Source organism: Scyliorhinus torazame, chromosome 17 (genome assembly GCF_047496885.1).
Source record: "Scyliorhinus torazame isolate Kashiwa2021f chromosome 17, sScyTor2.1, whole genome shotgun sequence".
NCBI lineage: Eukaryota > Metazoa > Chordata > Chondrichthyes > Carcharhiniformes > Scyliorhinidae > Scyliorhinus > Scyliorhinus torazame.
This window is the reverse complement of record NC_092723.1, coordinates 189,075,685-189,088,925: the sequence shown is the minus strand read 5'-3', so window position 1 is coordinate 189,088,925 and position 13,241 is coordinate 189,075,685. Positions and strand designations below refer to the sequence as shown.

At 50.3% G+C, this 13,241-nt stretch overlaps 1 protein-coding gene across 1 annotated transcript in view; it reads right to left on the bottom strand.

The window, feature by feature from the left end:
• The window catches only part of LOC140394523 (uncharacterized), an 82,433-nt gene that overhangs the window by 22,609 nt on the left and 46,583 nt on the right, over positions 1 to 13,241 (bottom strand). The gene's annotated exons all lie outside the window — the stretch shown is intronic.

The following is a 13,241-nucleotide window of genomic DNA, read 5'->3' as shown; positions in this document are numbered from 1 at the left end:
TACTCTATGAACTATTACAGGATCCGATAAATAATATCTATAATCATCGTTATTCAACTGATTATTCAAATTAGTCAGCATTTCCGAAGATGACAAAGAACAACGAACAAAGAAAGGTACAGCACAGGAACGGCTCTTCGGCCCTCCAAGCCTGCACCGACCATGCTGCCCGACTAAACTAAAATCTTCTACACTCCCGGGGTTCATATCCCTCTATTCCCATCCTTTTCATGTATTTGTCAAGATGCCCCTTAAACGTCACTATCGTCCCTGCTTCCACCACCTCCTCCGGTACCGAGTTCCAGGCACCAACTACCCTCTGTGTAAAAGACTTGCCTCATACATCTACTCTAAACCTTGCCCCTCGCACCTAAAACCAATGCCCCCTAGTAATTGACCCCTCTACCCTGGGGAAAAGCCTCTGACTATCCACTCTGTCTATGCCACTCAATTTTGTAGACCTCTATCAGGTCGCCCCTCAACCTCCGTCATTCCAGTGAGAACAAGCCGAGTTTATTCAACCTCTCCTCATAGCTTATGCCCTCCATACCAGGCAACATTCTGGTAAATCTCTTCTGCACCCTCTCTAAAGCTTCCACATCCTTCTGGTAGTGTGGCGACCAGAATTGAACACTATACTCCAAGTGTGGCCTAAGTAAGGTTCTATACAGCTGCAACATGACTTGCCAATTTTTATACTTAATGCCCTGGCCAATGAAGGCAAGCATGCCATATGCCTTCTTGACTACCTTCTCCACCTGTGTTGCCCCTTTCAGTGACCTGTGGACCTGTACACCTCGACCTCTCTGACTGTCAATACTCTTGAGGGTTCTACCATTCACTATATATTCCCTACCTGTATTAGACCTTCCAAAATGCATTACCTCACATTTGTCCGGATTAAACTCCAGCTGCCATCTCTCCACCCAAGTCTCTAAACAATCTAAATCCTGCTGCATCCTCTGACAGTCCTCATCGCTATCCACAATTCCACCAACCTTTGTGGCGTCCGCAAACTTACTAATCAGTCCAGTTACATTTTCCTCCAAATCATTTATATATACACTACGAACAGCAAAGGTCCCTGCGGAACACCACTAGTCACTATTGACCAATTTTATTTCATGCTGGCATGAAATAGAACATAGAACATAGAACAATACAGCGCAGTACAGGCCCTTCGGCCCACGATGTTGCACCGAAACAAAAGCCATCTAACCTACACTATACCATTATCATCCATATGTTTATCCAATAAACTTTTAAATGCCCTTAAATGCCCTTAAATGGGAGAGAAGAAAATATATATGACTAGCTACCGAAGGAAAGTGTCCAACATGTACACATGTGGTCAGTTAAATGTCTCACAAATTCCAAACTGAACTCATTATACTTAAACAAGTGGTGAAAGAGACATAGCTTATCCCTTCCACCAATAGGTGTCATCATTGCACCTTAAAACGTAATGTCCTTAACAGTAACACACAGGGAAACGGGAATACCCAATGTATAGAATGCACTTTAAGTAACACAAACAACAACATTCAATCTACAATAAATCAGATGATTTAAAAATCATGATGTGGAACATAAAGCATTTAGGGGAGCACGGCGGCAGAGCACTGCTGCCTCACAGCTCCAGGGACCCAGGTCCTATTCTGACCTCGGGTGACTTGAGTGGAGTTTGTACATTTTTCCCGTGTCTGCGTGGGTTTCCTCCGGGTGCTCCGGTTTCCTCCCAGTCCAAAGATGTGCAGGTTAGGTGGATTGGATATGGTGAATTGTCCCTCGGTGGGGTTACAGGGAAAAGGTGGGGGATTATGTCTGAGTAGGGTTCTCTTTCTGAGGGTTGGTACAGACCCTATGTATCTATCTTGACTTCCAAAAGGCCTTTGATAAGGTGCCTCACGGGAGACTGCTGAGTAAAATAAGGGCCCATGGTATTCGAGACAAGGTACTAACATGGATTGACGATTGGCTGTCAGGCAGAAGGCAGAGAGTTGGGATAAAAGGTTCTTTTTCGGAATGGCAACCGGTGACGAGTGGTGTCCCGCAGGGTTCAGTGTTGGGGCCACAGCTGTTCTCTTTATATATTAACGATCTAGATGACGGGACTGGGGGCATTCTGGCTAAGTTTGACGATGATACAAAGATAGGTGGAGGGGCAGGTAGTATTGAGGAGGTGGGGAGGCTGCAGAAAGATTTAGACAGTTTAGGAGAGTGGTCCAAGAAATGGCTGATGAAATTCAACGTGGGCAAGTGCGAGGTCTTGCACTTTGGAAAAAAGAATAGAGGCATGGACTATTTTCTAAACGGTGACAAAATTCATAATGCTGAAGTGCAAAGGGACTTGGGAGTCCTAGTCCAGGATTCTCTAAAGGTAAACTTGCAGGTTGAGTCCGTAATTAAGAAAGCAAATGCAATGTTGTCATTCATCTCAAGAGGCTTGGAATATAAAAGCAGGGATGTACTTCTGAAGCTTTATAAAGCACTAGTTAGGCCCCATTCAGAATACTGTGAGCAATTTTGGGCCCCACACCTCAGGAAGGACATACTGGCACTGGAGCGGGTCCAGCAGAGATTCACACGGATGATCCCAGGAATGGTAGGCCTAACATACGATGAACGTCTGAGGATCCTGGGATTATATTCATTGGAGTTTAGGAGGTTGAGGGGAGATCTAATAGAAACTTACAAGATAATGAATGGCTCAGATAGGGTGGACGTAGGGAAGTTGTTTCCATTAGCAGGGGAGACTAGGACCCGGGGGCACAGCCTTAGATTAAAAGGGAGTCACTTTAGAACAGAAATGAGGAGAAATGTCTTCAGCCAGAGAGTGGTGGGTCTGTGGAATTCATTGCCACAGAGGGCGATGGAGGCCGGGACGTTGAGTGTCTTTAAGACAGAAGTTGATAAATGTGTGATTTCCCGAGGAATTAAGGGCTATGGAGAGAGAGCGGGTAAATGGAGTTAAAATCAGCCATGATTGAATGGTGGAGTGGACTCGATGGGCCGAATGGCCTTACTTCCGCTCCTATGCCTTATGGACCCGAAATGGCCTCCTTCTGCACTGCAAGGATTCTATGATTTCACTATCCTCTGTTCCAATCAAATGATATATTCACGAAAAACCGAGACATCAAATGATTATTTTTCAAAAGTTCCATACTGACTAGAAGAATACATTTTATCTCATATGAGAGAGGATTAGGAATTATTCAATTTAGCCATTTATATTTAATGATGGTTTTTGTTGACACTGTGCTTTGTCAGTGCAATTTTGAAGCAAAATCATGAAGCAACTGCTTTTATGGGGGAGAAGATGTTAAAGGAGTTACTCAACTACATTGTGTGGAGTGAAGCTCCGAAGGTGTTTATGCAAGGTCTGGGATGTAAGGTTATTTTCATGCTGGCTCTGGGGTAGGATTGAAATAGTAACAGAAAATGCTGCAAATACTCAGCAGGTCAGGAACATCAGTAGAGCGAGGAAAGTCCAATATACCAATCTACCTTTCACAGTCGATACTGCCTGACTGCAGAGATTTATGGTACGATCAACAAGAATGGTTCCATAAAACTAATTTTTTCTTAATATACTTAATATACAGCACCCAGATGTCCTCCTATAGCAGTTGAACATCAAAGATTTAATTTTCAGGTCCACATAAATAATCTGAGTTGCTCTATCCAATGAACTCTAAGCGTTGATCACAACGCTTTTGCAACTTCTCTTGATGGCGGTTGTTTGGAGCCAATCCTGAGGCCTCAATCTGGTGAGCTGTATCGATGATTATTTTGCACCACACAGTTCGCCCACAGAATTTAAAGTGGTCAGGCCCTTAAAATCATTGAGGCACTTTGCTGCCAGAATGTGTGGCCAACCAATCTGGTCTGCTGGTCGCTTGCTCAAAAGTCAAAACAACCCCTTCATCCAAGTCAACCAAATATATGGAAAAAAGCCAAGAACACAGTACTGATTATTGTAGAATATCACTTGTCACCACTGCCAATCAGGGAATTTCCTCAATAATGGAGACTCTGGCTCCTTTGTCCACTTCCATTTCTAGGGAGTGACCATAGAGTTTGATTTTAATTGGGGCAACTTTGTGGGCGGTGATACAGTGCAACTGTATCATTTCATCCTGTTGGGGGCTGGTGAATGTGTAAGACCTGGGCCTGAGCTGGCTTTGCCATCCGGCCTGGGCAGCAGGCGTACTGTCGCTTCTGGCGGCCTTTCCTTGGGCGTGTCCTTCAACCACAGGTACAGCAGCCTTGCAACTGTTCCCTGAAGTCCTCTGGGGAAGCTTCACTAATATTTATGCGATTTCTTGGCTGTCCATCCATATTTTTGAGTGCTGTGACGAACAAGCGATGAGTGGGGCACGAGTGCTTCGACGGGGAAACTGGTCTTCCTATACAGGGGTCGCCCTACACTGAGCACACTACCATCCATTGATCCTTGAAGCTCCTGGCTCCTTTCTCAGCATTCTCCAGGGACAACGCCAGTTCTGTGGCTCTTTTAAGGTCTAGGGTGGGTTCTGCTAGAAGCTCTTTCAGTGTTGCAACATTGTTTATCTCGCATGCCAATTGATCCAGTAGCATCCCAGGAAGGGATGGCCCATACTCACAGAATTCCGCCAGTTTCCTGGTCAGGAATTCTGTCACGGATTTTTCAGGGTTCCTTCCAGCCATGTCAAATCAGTAACACTAGAGAATTATCAATAGTCTTGGGTCAGAAGTGGTTTGCCACTAACTCTACCAGTTCGTTAAAGGTTTGAGTCCGGGTACGTCATACTCTCAATGCTGAATGTCAGGGCTCCACAACGGATTATCTTGAGTCAGTCATCATCTTCTATGCCATTAGCACAAAAAGATTAGCGCATTCTTTCGGCACGCTGGGGCCAGTCCTTAAGCCCACAACATATGGCTTGAGTTTTCCGAATAAGGGCATTTCCGGGTTATCCTCGCATTTTGTTCTTTATCGGAGCTTCAAAGAAGGCTGTCCAGAAACTGGTACTTCATTCTCGTTGCTAATGTAGTAATTCAGGAGATACGAAGAATAAGGCTAAACAGACTACTGCGGTGTACAAAACTAATGTCCCAGCCCGGGACTGTCGGAGCTCCCGGTCCGGGTCTGGGAGCAGCATTTAAAGAGCTCACGAGCGAGTCCCAGCTGGGTGGGCGTGTATCCAGTATCTGGGCCACACGGCGACACAGTGGTTAGCACTGCTGCCTCATAGCACCGGGGACCCAGGTTCAATTCCGGCCTTGGGTAACTGTCTGTGCAGAGTTTGTACGTTTTCCCTGTGTCTGCGTGGGTTTTCTCCCAGGGTGCTCCGGTTTCCTCCCACAATCCAAAGATATGCAGGTTAGGTAGATTGGCCATGATAAATTGCCCCTTAATATCCAGGGATGTGCAGGTTGGGTTGTGGGGTTGCAGGGATACGGTGGGGTGGACGGGGGAGTGCAACTGGGTAGAGTGCTCATTCGAAGGGTTTGTGCAGACTGAATGGGCTGAATAGCCTCCTTCTGCACTGTAGGGATTCTATGAAACCTATCAAAGTAATAAAAAGTAAAGTCGCCATAGTCCCAGATGACCAGAGACAGGGGGCGCGATTCTCCACTCCCGCGCCGGTTGGGAGAATCGCCTGGGCCGCCAAAATTTCCGGGGACGCCGGTCCGACGCCCTCCCTCGATTCTACCAAGCGACGGGAACGGCCCGGTCGAGTTTCGTGGGCCGCAAGCCGGAGAATCGGCGGAGACACCGAAAATGGCGATTCTCCGGCACCCCCACTATTCTGAGGCCCGGATGGGCCGAGCGGCCAGGCCAAAACGGCGGGTTCCCCCCGACGCCGTCCACACCTGGTCGCTGCAATCGTGAGCGGTGCGTGAACGCTGGGGGGGGGCGGCCTGTGGGGTGGCCCGCGATCGGTGCCCACCGATCGTCGGGCCGTCTTCTCTGAAGGGGGACCTCCTTCGTTCCGCGGCCCCGCAAGATCCGTCCCCCATCTTCTTGCGGGGCGGACTTAGAGAGGATGGCAACCACGCATGCGCGGATGATGCCCGTTATGCGGCGCCGGCCGTGTCATCTATGCGGCGCCGCTTTTACGCGGGCGACAAGGCCTGGCGCGTGTAGATGACTCGGCCTCGAACCTGGCCAATTGTCAGGGCCTGAATCGGTCGGGACCGGGGCCGTTCCGCGCCGTCGTGAACCTCGATGGCGCGGCCACTTCGGCGTGGGAGTGGAGAATCGCGCCCTGCTTTCTCCTTTGAGGGGGCGAGCTGACTGGTGGTGATTTAACCTGAGGATCACCACACCTCAGGCGAGGGGCAGGCTTGAGAAGGCGGGACCTTCACGAATAACCTCTGTCCTGGTCTAACACAGGCTGTCCATGAAGAGTCTTCCAGAGAGAATGCCTGATTCCATGTTAGACGATCACACTGTCAAAGAGTTGGTAGGACCTACTTTCCGAGGTCAACGTCAAATAAGCCCATACTTCGGCCACAACTTTCCTCTCGAGCTGTATATTAGCACAGTGAAGCAGAACCTTCAGCTCTTTTAAAGCTTTGCAATCCAGTAGAGGAAACCCGACTCAGAGCTACTTGTCTACAGGAAATTCATCTTCATTTTACTGTTGAAATTGATCCCATTGCAGGGGGTGGTACTGTCTTGTCTCCTTATCGCCAGTAATTATTTTCATTGTCTATGGTGTAGCAGCTTCACACAAAGAGAAGTGTGGCACCCTGACCACTGCCTACAGAAAATGAATATTCCTTCAATACCATCGGGAAATCATCTTATTCTTTTCCTGAAAGACTTACTGGAATTTTGTCATTTTTTCCTTCATCGTTGGAATCTCAGATCTTCAATAGATTTCCCGTCTTCAATGCAGCATTGAATGAAATGGCTGTGAAAGTCTTCGCTGCAGTTGAAGATCATTCATCTTCTAAAGATCTTTCCTGGTGTGCTTCAAGGGAGCAATGTTCCTCAGAGGGTCCCGATTTCTTCTCATCTAGTCCCAGAGAGTCCAAAGATTGATGCCCTTCAGTGTTTTCTCTTGGATCAGTCTATCATTACAAAAACTTCATTGGGCAGCAGGATTTTCTGTCCCGCCAGCCCCGTTTTCAGCAGGATTCTCCGTTCCCGCAGCCGGTCATGGGGTTTCCCATTGTGGCCACCCTACCCCACGCCACCAGAAAACATGAAGGCGTGGGTGCGCGGGCAGCGAAGCGGAGGATCCCGCCGACTGAGGATCCTGCAAATTTGTCTTTTGTCACCTGAAGCCCACACTCTGATTAACAGCAATGCTGTCAAGTCAAAGAAGAAAGCCCACGTGTGCAAGAATACTGCGGCAGACTGAATCCCTCAGGATTTATAGAAATGCTGTCGCTGGGTCAAAATCCTGGAGCTCTCTCTCTCTCTAACAGCCAGTGGGTGTACCTACATTACATGGACTTCAGCGGTTCAAAAAGGCAGCTCACCACCGCCTTCTCAAGGGAAATTAGGATGGGCAACAAATGCTAGTCTAGTCAGCAAAGCCCACATCCTGCAAATGAATAATAAAAAACATTGTATTCTCTAGAGTTTCGAACAACGAGAGGTGCTCTCATTGAAACCTACAAGATTCTGAAAGGGTTTTACAGGTGGACGCTCAGAAAATGTTTCCGCTGGTCAGGGAATCTAAAACACAGGTGTCACAGTCTCAGGAATAAGGGGTTTGATCATTTAGGACTGAGCCGAGGAGAAATCTCTTCACTTGAAGGGTTGTGAATCTTTGGAATTCTCCATCCACAGGATTGCAGATGCTCCTTCATTGAATATATTTAAGACTGAGATGGGACAGACTTTCGGTCTGTCTGGGAACGAAGGGATTTGGGGAGTGGGCAGGAAAGTGGAGTCGAACCAAAGACCAGCCACGATCCGATTGAATGATGGAACAGGCTCAATGGGCCCTGGGTCTACTCTTCCTCCTATTTCAGACATTTCTGTGATAGGAATTCCTCAATTTTCATGCATATTCAGAATAAGTGTTACGTTTTGAAAAAGCAGACTGATATATTATTAATTTTCATGAATGTAAAAAGTGGGGAAACCCTTGTACTTTGCAAGGCCTAAGATCTTGAATCTGACCAGTTTAGGATTTGGTGGCTGCAAGTTCCCAACTTTCACAGCATAATCCTCCTAATGATTTAAAATTACTTCTGGAGATTTTGCTCTCAAAGAAAAGCTATTAAGGAAAACAAATATCGAGAAAGAGGGCTCCTGGTCCTCTGCTCGTTCTGCTTTTTCACATATTATTAACAGTGCTAATAATCAAGCATATGACCCTGAGCCCTTGCATCCTGTGATCTTTCTTTTAATGGCATCACATGCGAGGATGATGAATGCAACAGACTCATTACCACAAGTTATCATATCAAACCCTATATGGCTGGGCAGAATGTAAAGATGTTTTCGTTATTTTTTTCTTAAAATCACCTCTAAAAACAGTCTTTTGAGTCTAGTTTGAGATGCTGCAAGTTTTCACTTAAAATAAGATCGAACACTCTTTGTTTTAGTCTACAAATAACTCGAAGGAAACCACTTAACTTTACAACCTCTTCATGTAGCTCGTCTGACATGTAAAAGGTCAGTGATCTCATGTTACTATATGCTGAGAGTGACTCATCACTAAAAGAATCTCCAACAACAAAACGTGTTGACAGGTTAGCTGGCAATGCTTGGAGTCTCTGCACACTTAGATCAAATAACAAGTATCAGCAGGTTGTGTTATTATTGAATTCTAGAGAGGGCAATCTGATGTAAGAGATGGTCACACATTTTACAATTGGCTAATTTAAGCCATCAGGTATTAAGAGAACAATATTTCAAAAGGTGTTTTGCAATTGCTCCTGCAACATTTTACGTATTCAATTTGAAAATGAGCTTCACAATGGATTGATTCTTCATATTCACTTCTTATATGGGCATTCTGAAAAAATAATGAAGGCTGAGTTTAACAAGGTGCTGGGGTTCCTGTTCTGACACTGACCCCCCCCCCCCCCCCCCCCCCCCACCCTCCTCTACCCTGGGTGAAAACCAGCTCGCCTGGCAGGTATTTAATGTTTGGAGGGGTGTGAATTTGTTTAAGGCAGGACTTCCACCCCCCCACCTGAGCAGGACGTTCTGCCATAGAGAGCTGCTGGCCAATCAAATGGCTTTCAGCTCACTGGTCCCAGTCGCGCCATTGGAGCAGTGGCTACTGCTGGAACTGCAACGGTAGCGAGCAAGGAGCCAGGGTGAAAGTTAACCGGTTGGTATTGATGCGCGATCAATTACACTCAAGACAAAGTCATTTCATAACTGAAGGCTTTGATCTACTAGAACTGGTTCCCCAGCAGCTTCGGTACAGAAAGTGAAGGCTGCTGGGCCGGCACCATCTCTTATACCCCGCCTTCAGGGCGGAGCTACGTCATACAGCCAATGGTAGACTCCTGGGTCTAACCAATGGTCATCAGCCTCTCAGGTACCACAATACCTGGTACTACCACATTCACCCCCTGTTAAAAAAAAAAAAAAAGAGTCCGGCAGGGGTGGTGGCCAGTGGTAACAGTTGCCTTTAACATGGTATGACCAGGTATGGAGGTACCGTGCTGTCGAGGATATTTTCAAAGTTCACAGTTAGAGTCACAGCGAAGCAATCAGTCGATCGGGTGGCCTGGTCGTCCTTCTGGAGCGTCTGGGCTTCGGTGGGGGTCCCGGTGGTTGCGACTCCGGGAGCGTGGTTTTGTCCTCACTGGCAGCTTTGTCACCCCTAGGCGGCGCTGTTGGGGCAAAAGGTTGACACGGGGGGGGGGGGGGGGGGCGCCTGTAGGGGGCGTCGGTGGGTGGGCGGGCCTAGGCAGGAGCACTGACCCTCCAGTGAGGTGCTGCGGGGGGGGGGGGGGGGCAATGGTTCGGGTGCGCGTGGGGTTCCGGCGGGCGCCAGGTCTCGAAGGGAGACTGTATCTTGCCGGCCGTCAGGGAACACCATGTAGGCGTACTGGGGGTTAGCGTGCAGCGGGTGGACCTTCTCGACCAACTGGTCCGACTTGTGCGCCCGCACGTGCTTCCGAAGCAGGATGGGTCCAGGTGTCGCTAGCCAGGTTGGGAGCGAGGTCCCGGAGGAGGACTTCCTGGGGAAAACAAGGAGACGTTCATGAGGTGTCTGATTTGTGGTTGTACAGAGCAGCGACCGGATGGCGTGGAGGGCCAGCAGGAGACTGGGAGATCCCTGGACCGTAGGGCCAGTAGAACAGTTGTTCCGTTCTCCCTCTCTACCTGCCCGTTTCCCCGGGGGTTGTAACTGGTCGTCCTGCTGAGCAGGAATTGACGCAGCTCGTCGCTCATAAAGGAGGACCCCCTCTCACTGTGTATGTATGCAGGGAAACCGAACAGTGTAAAGATAGCCTGGGGGGCCTTGATGACGGTGGTTGTGGTCATGTCAGGGCAGGGGATGGCGAATGGGAACCGGGAGTACTCGTCAATCACATTTAGGAAATACATGTCGGTGGAGGGGAGGGGGCCTTTGAAATCCATGCTGAGGCGCTCAAAGGGACGGGAAGCCTTTATCAGGTGCGCCCTCTCTGGCACGGTAGAAGTGCGGTTTGCACTCTGCGCAGATTTGGCAGTCCCTGGTGACGGACCTGACCTCCTCGATGGAGTAGGGCAGGTTGAGGGTCTTGACAAAATGGAAAAAGCGAGTGACCCCCGGTTGGCAGAGGGCCTCGTGGAGGGCTCGGAGGCGGTCCGCTTGTGCAGTGGCACAAGTGCCGCGGGACAGGGCATCAGGAAGCTCGTTTAGCTTCCCCGGACGGTACAAGGTCTCGTAGTTGAAGGTGGAGAGTTCTATCCTTCACCGCAAGATTTTGTCGTTTTTAATCTTGCCCCGCTGTGCATTATCGAACATGAAGGCAACCGACCGTTGGTCCGTGAGGAGAGTGAATTTCCTGCCGGCCAGGTAATGCCTCCAGTGTCGCACAGTTTCCACTATGGCCTCTTTTTCGACCGAGGAGTGGCGAATTTCGGAAGCATGTAGGGTACGGGAGAAGAAAGCCACGGGCCCTTGGTTGAGGGTGGCCGCCAGAGCTACGTCGGACGCATCGCTCTCGGCCTGGAAGGGGAGGGACTTGTCGATGACGCGCATCGTGGCCTTAGCAATGTCTGCTTTGATGCGGCTGAAGGCCTGGCGGGCCTCCGTCGACATGGGGAAGGTTGTGGACTGGATTAGGGGTCGGGCTTTGTCAGCGTAGTTGGGGACCCACTGCGCGTAATAGCTGAAAAACCCGAGGCAGCAATTCAGGGCCGTGGGGCAGTGAGGGAGGGGGAACGCTATAAGGGGGTGCATGCGCTCAGGGTCGGGACCTATAGCTCCATTTCGCACTACGTAGCCTAGAATGGCTAGACGGTCGGTGCTGAACACACATTTATCCTTATTGTATGTCAGGTTAAGGATTTTCGCGGTCTGGAGGAATTTGCGGAGGTTGGTGTCGTGGTCCTGCTGGTCATGGCCGCAGAGGTGACGTTATCCAGATACGGGAACGTTGCGCGTAAGCCGTACCGGTCAACCATTCGGTCCATCTCTCGCTGGAAGACCGTGACCCCATTAGTGACACCAAAGGGAACCCTTAAAAATTGGTAGATCTGCCCATCTGCTTCGAAGGCAGTGTACTTGCGGTCACTATTACGGAGGGGTAGCTGGTGGTAGGCGGACTTGAGATCCACCGTGGAGAAGACCTTGTATCGTGCGATCCTGTTTACCAGGTCGGCTATACGGGGGCGAGGGTACGCGTCCAGCTGCGTAAACCTGTTGATGGTCTGGCTGTAGTTAATGACCATCCTATGCTTCTCCCCGGTCTTCACCACCACTACTCGAGCTCTCCAGGGACTGTTGCTCGCTTCGATGACCCCTTCCCCCAGCAGCCTTTGGACCTCTGACCTGATGAGGGTCCGGTCCTGGGCACTGTACCGCCTGCTTTTGGTGGTGACGGGTTTGCAATCTGGGGTGAGGTTCGCAAACAGGGAAGGTGGGTCAACCTTAAGGGTCGCGAGGCCGCAGACAGTAAGGGGAGGTATAGAGCCGCCGAATTTAAAGGTCAGGCTTTGCAAGTGGCATTGGAAGTCCAGCCCCAGGAGGGTAGCCGCGCAGAGGTGCGGCAGGACATACAGGCAGAAATTGTTGAATTTCATGCCTTGGTCAGTGAGATTCTCTAGGCAGAACCCCTTTATCTCCACCGAGTGTGACTCGGAGGCCAGGGAGATCCTTTGGTTTACAGGGTGGGTTACAAGCGAACAGCGCCTTACCGTGTCGGGGTGAACAAAGCTTTCCGTGCTCCCAGGGTCAATCAGGCAAGATGTCTCGTGGCCGTTGATGAGGACCATCGCTGTAGCCGTTGAGTGTCCGGGGTAGACTTTGGTCCAGTGTCACCGAGGCCAGATGAAGCAGTTGCGAGTTCTGATCGGGCAGCGTGTAGTCAGCCGAGCTGGGGGCCCATCCAAGATGGCGTCACCCATGGGTCGCAGATGGTGTCTGGGGATGAACAAGATGGCGGCGGGGATGGACAAAATGGCGGCGCCCACCCGTCCAGCGTGGTGTCCAGATGGCAAGATGACCGCGCCCGTGGGTCGCACGTGACCCTAGGATTGGGGGTGGCGGTGAGCGCTGGCCGGTCGGGGCCTGAAGTGGGGTTGCCGCGGCACTCCGGAGTCGCTGGAGACCACGGCCATGGCGCGGGCCAGGCAGACCCCTACAAAGTGGCCCTTCTTGCCGCACCCTTTGCAGGCGGCGGTGCGGGCCGGGCAGCGCGGGCGAGGATGATTCGCCTGCCCTCAGAAGAAACAGCGGGGCCCGGCGGCGATAGCGGGCTGTCTCTCAGCGCAGGCCTGCGGGGTCAGGGGGAAGGTCTGTGGGGCTGCCGCTGCGGGCCGCCGCGCGGTCGGGCGCATAGGACTGCGCGTTTTTGTAGGCAACGTCCATGGACCCTGCCAGGGCCTGTGCCTCTCCAAGTCCCAGGGTGTCCCTTTCTAGGAGCCTTCGGCGTATATCTGAGGAGCTCATACCTGCTACGAAAGCATCCCTGATCAAAAGTTCGGTGTGCTCGCTCCCCGAAACTTGCGGACAGCCACAGTTTCGGCCCAGCATCAGTAGCGCCCGGTAGAAACCTTCCAAAGATTCCCCGTCTAGTTGCAAGCAGGTGACGTGCGTAGACCTGATTTACAGGGC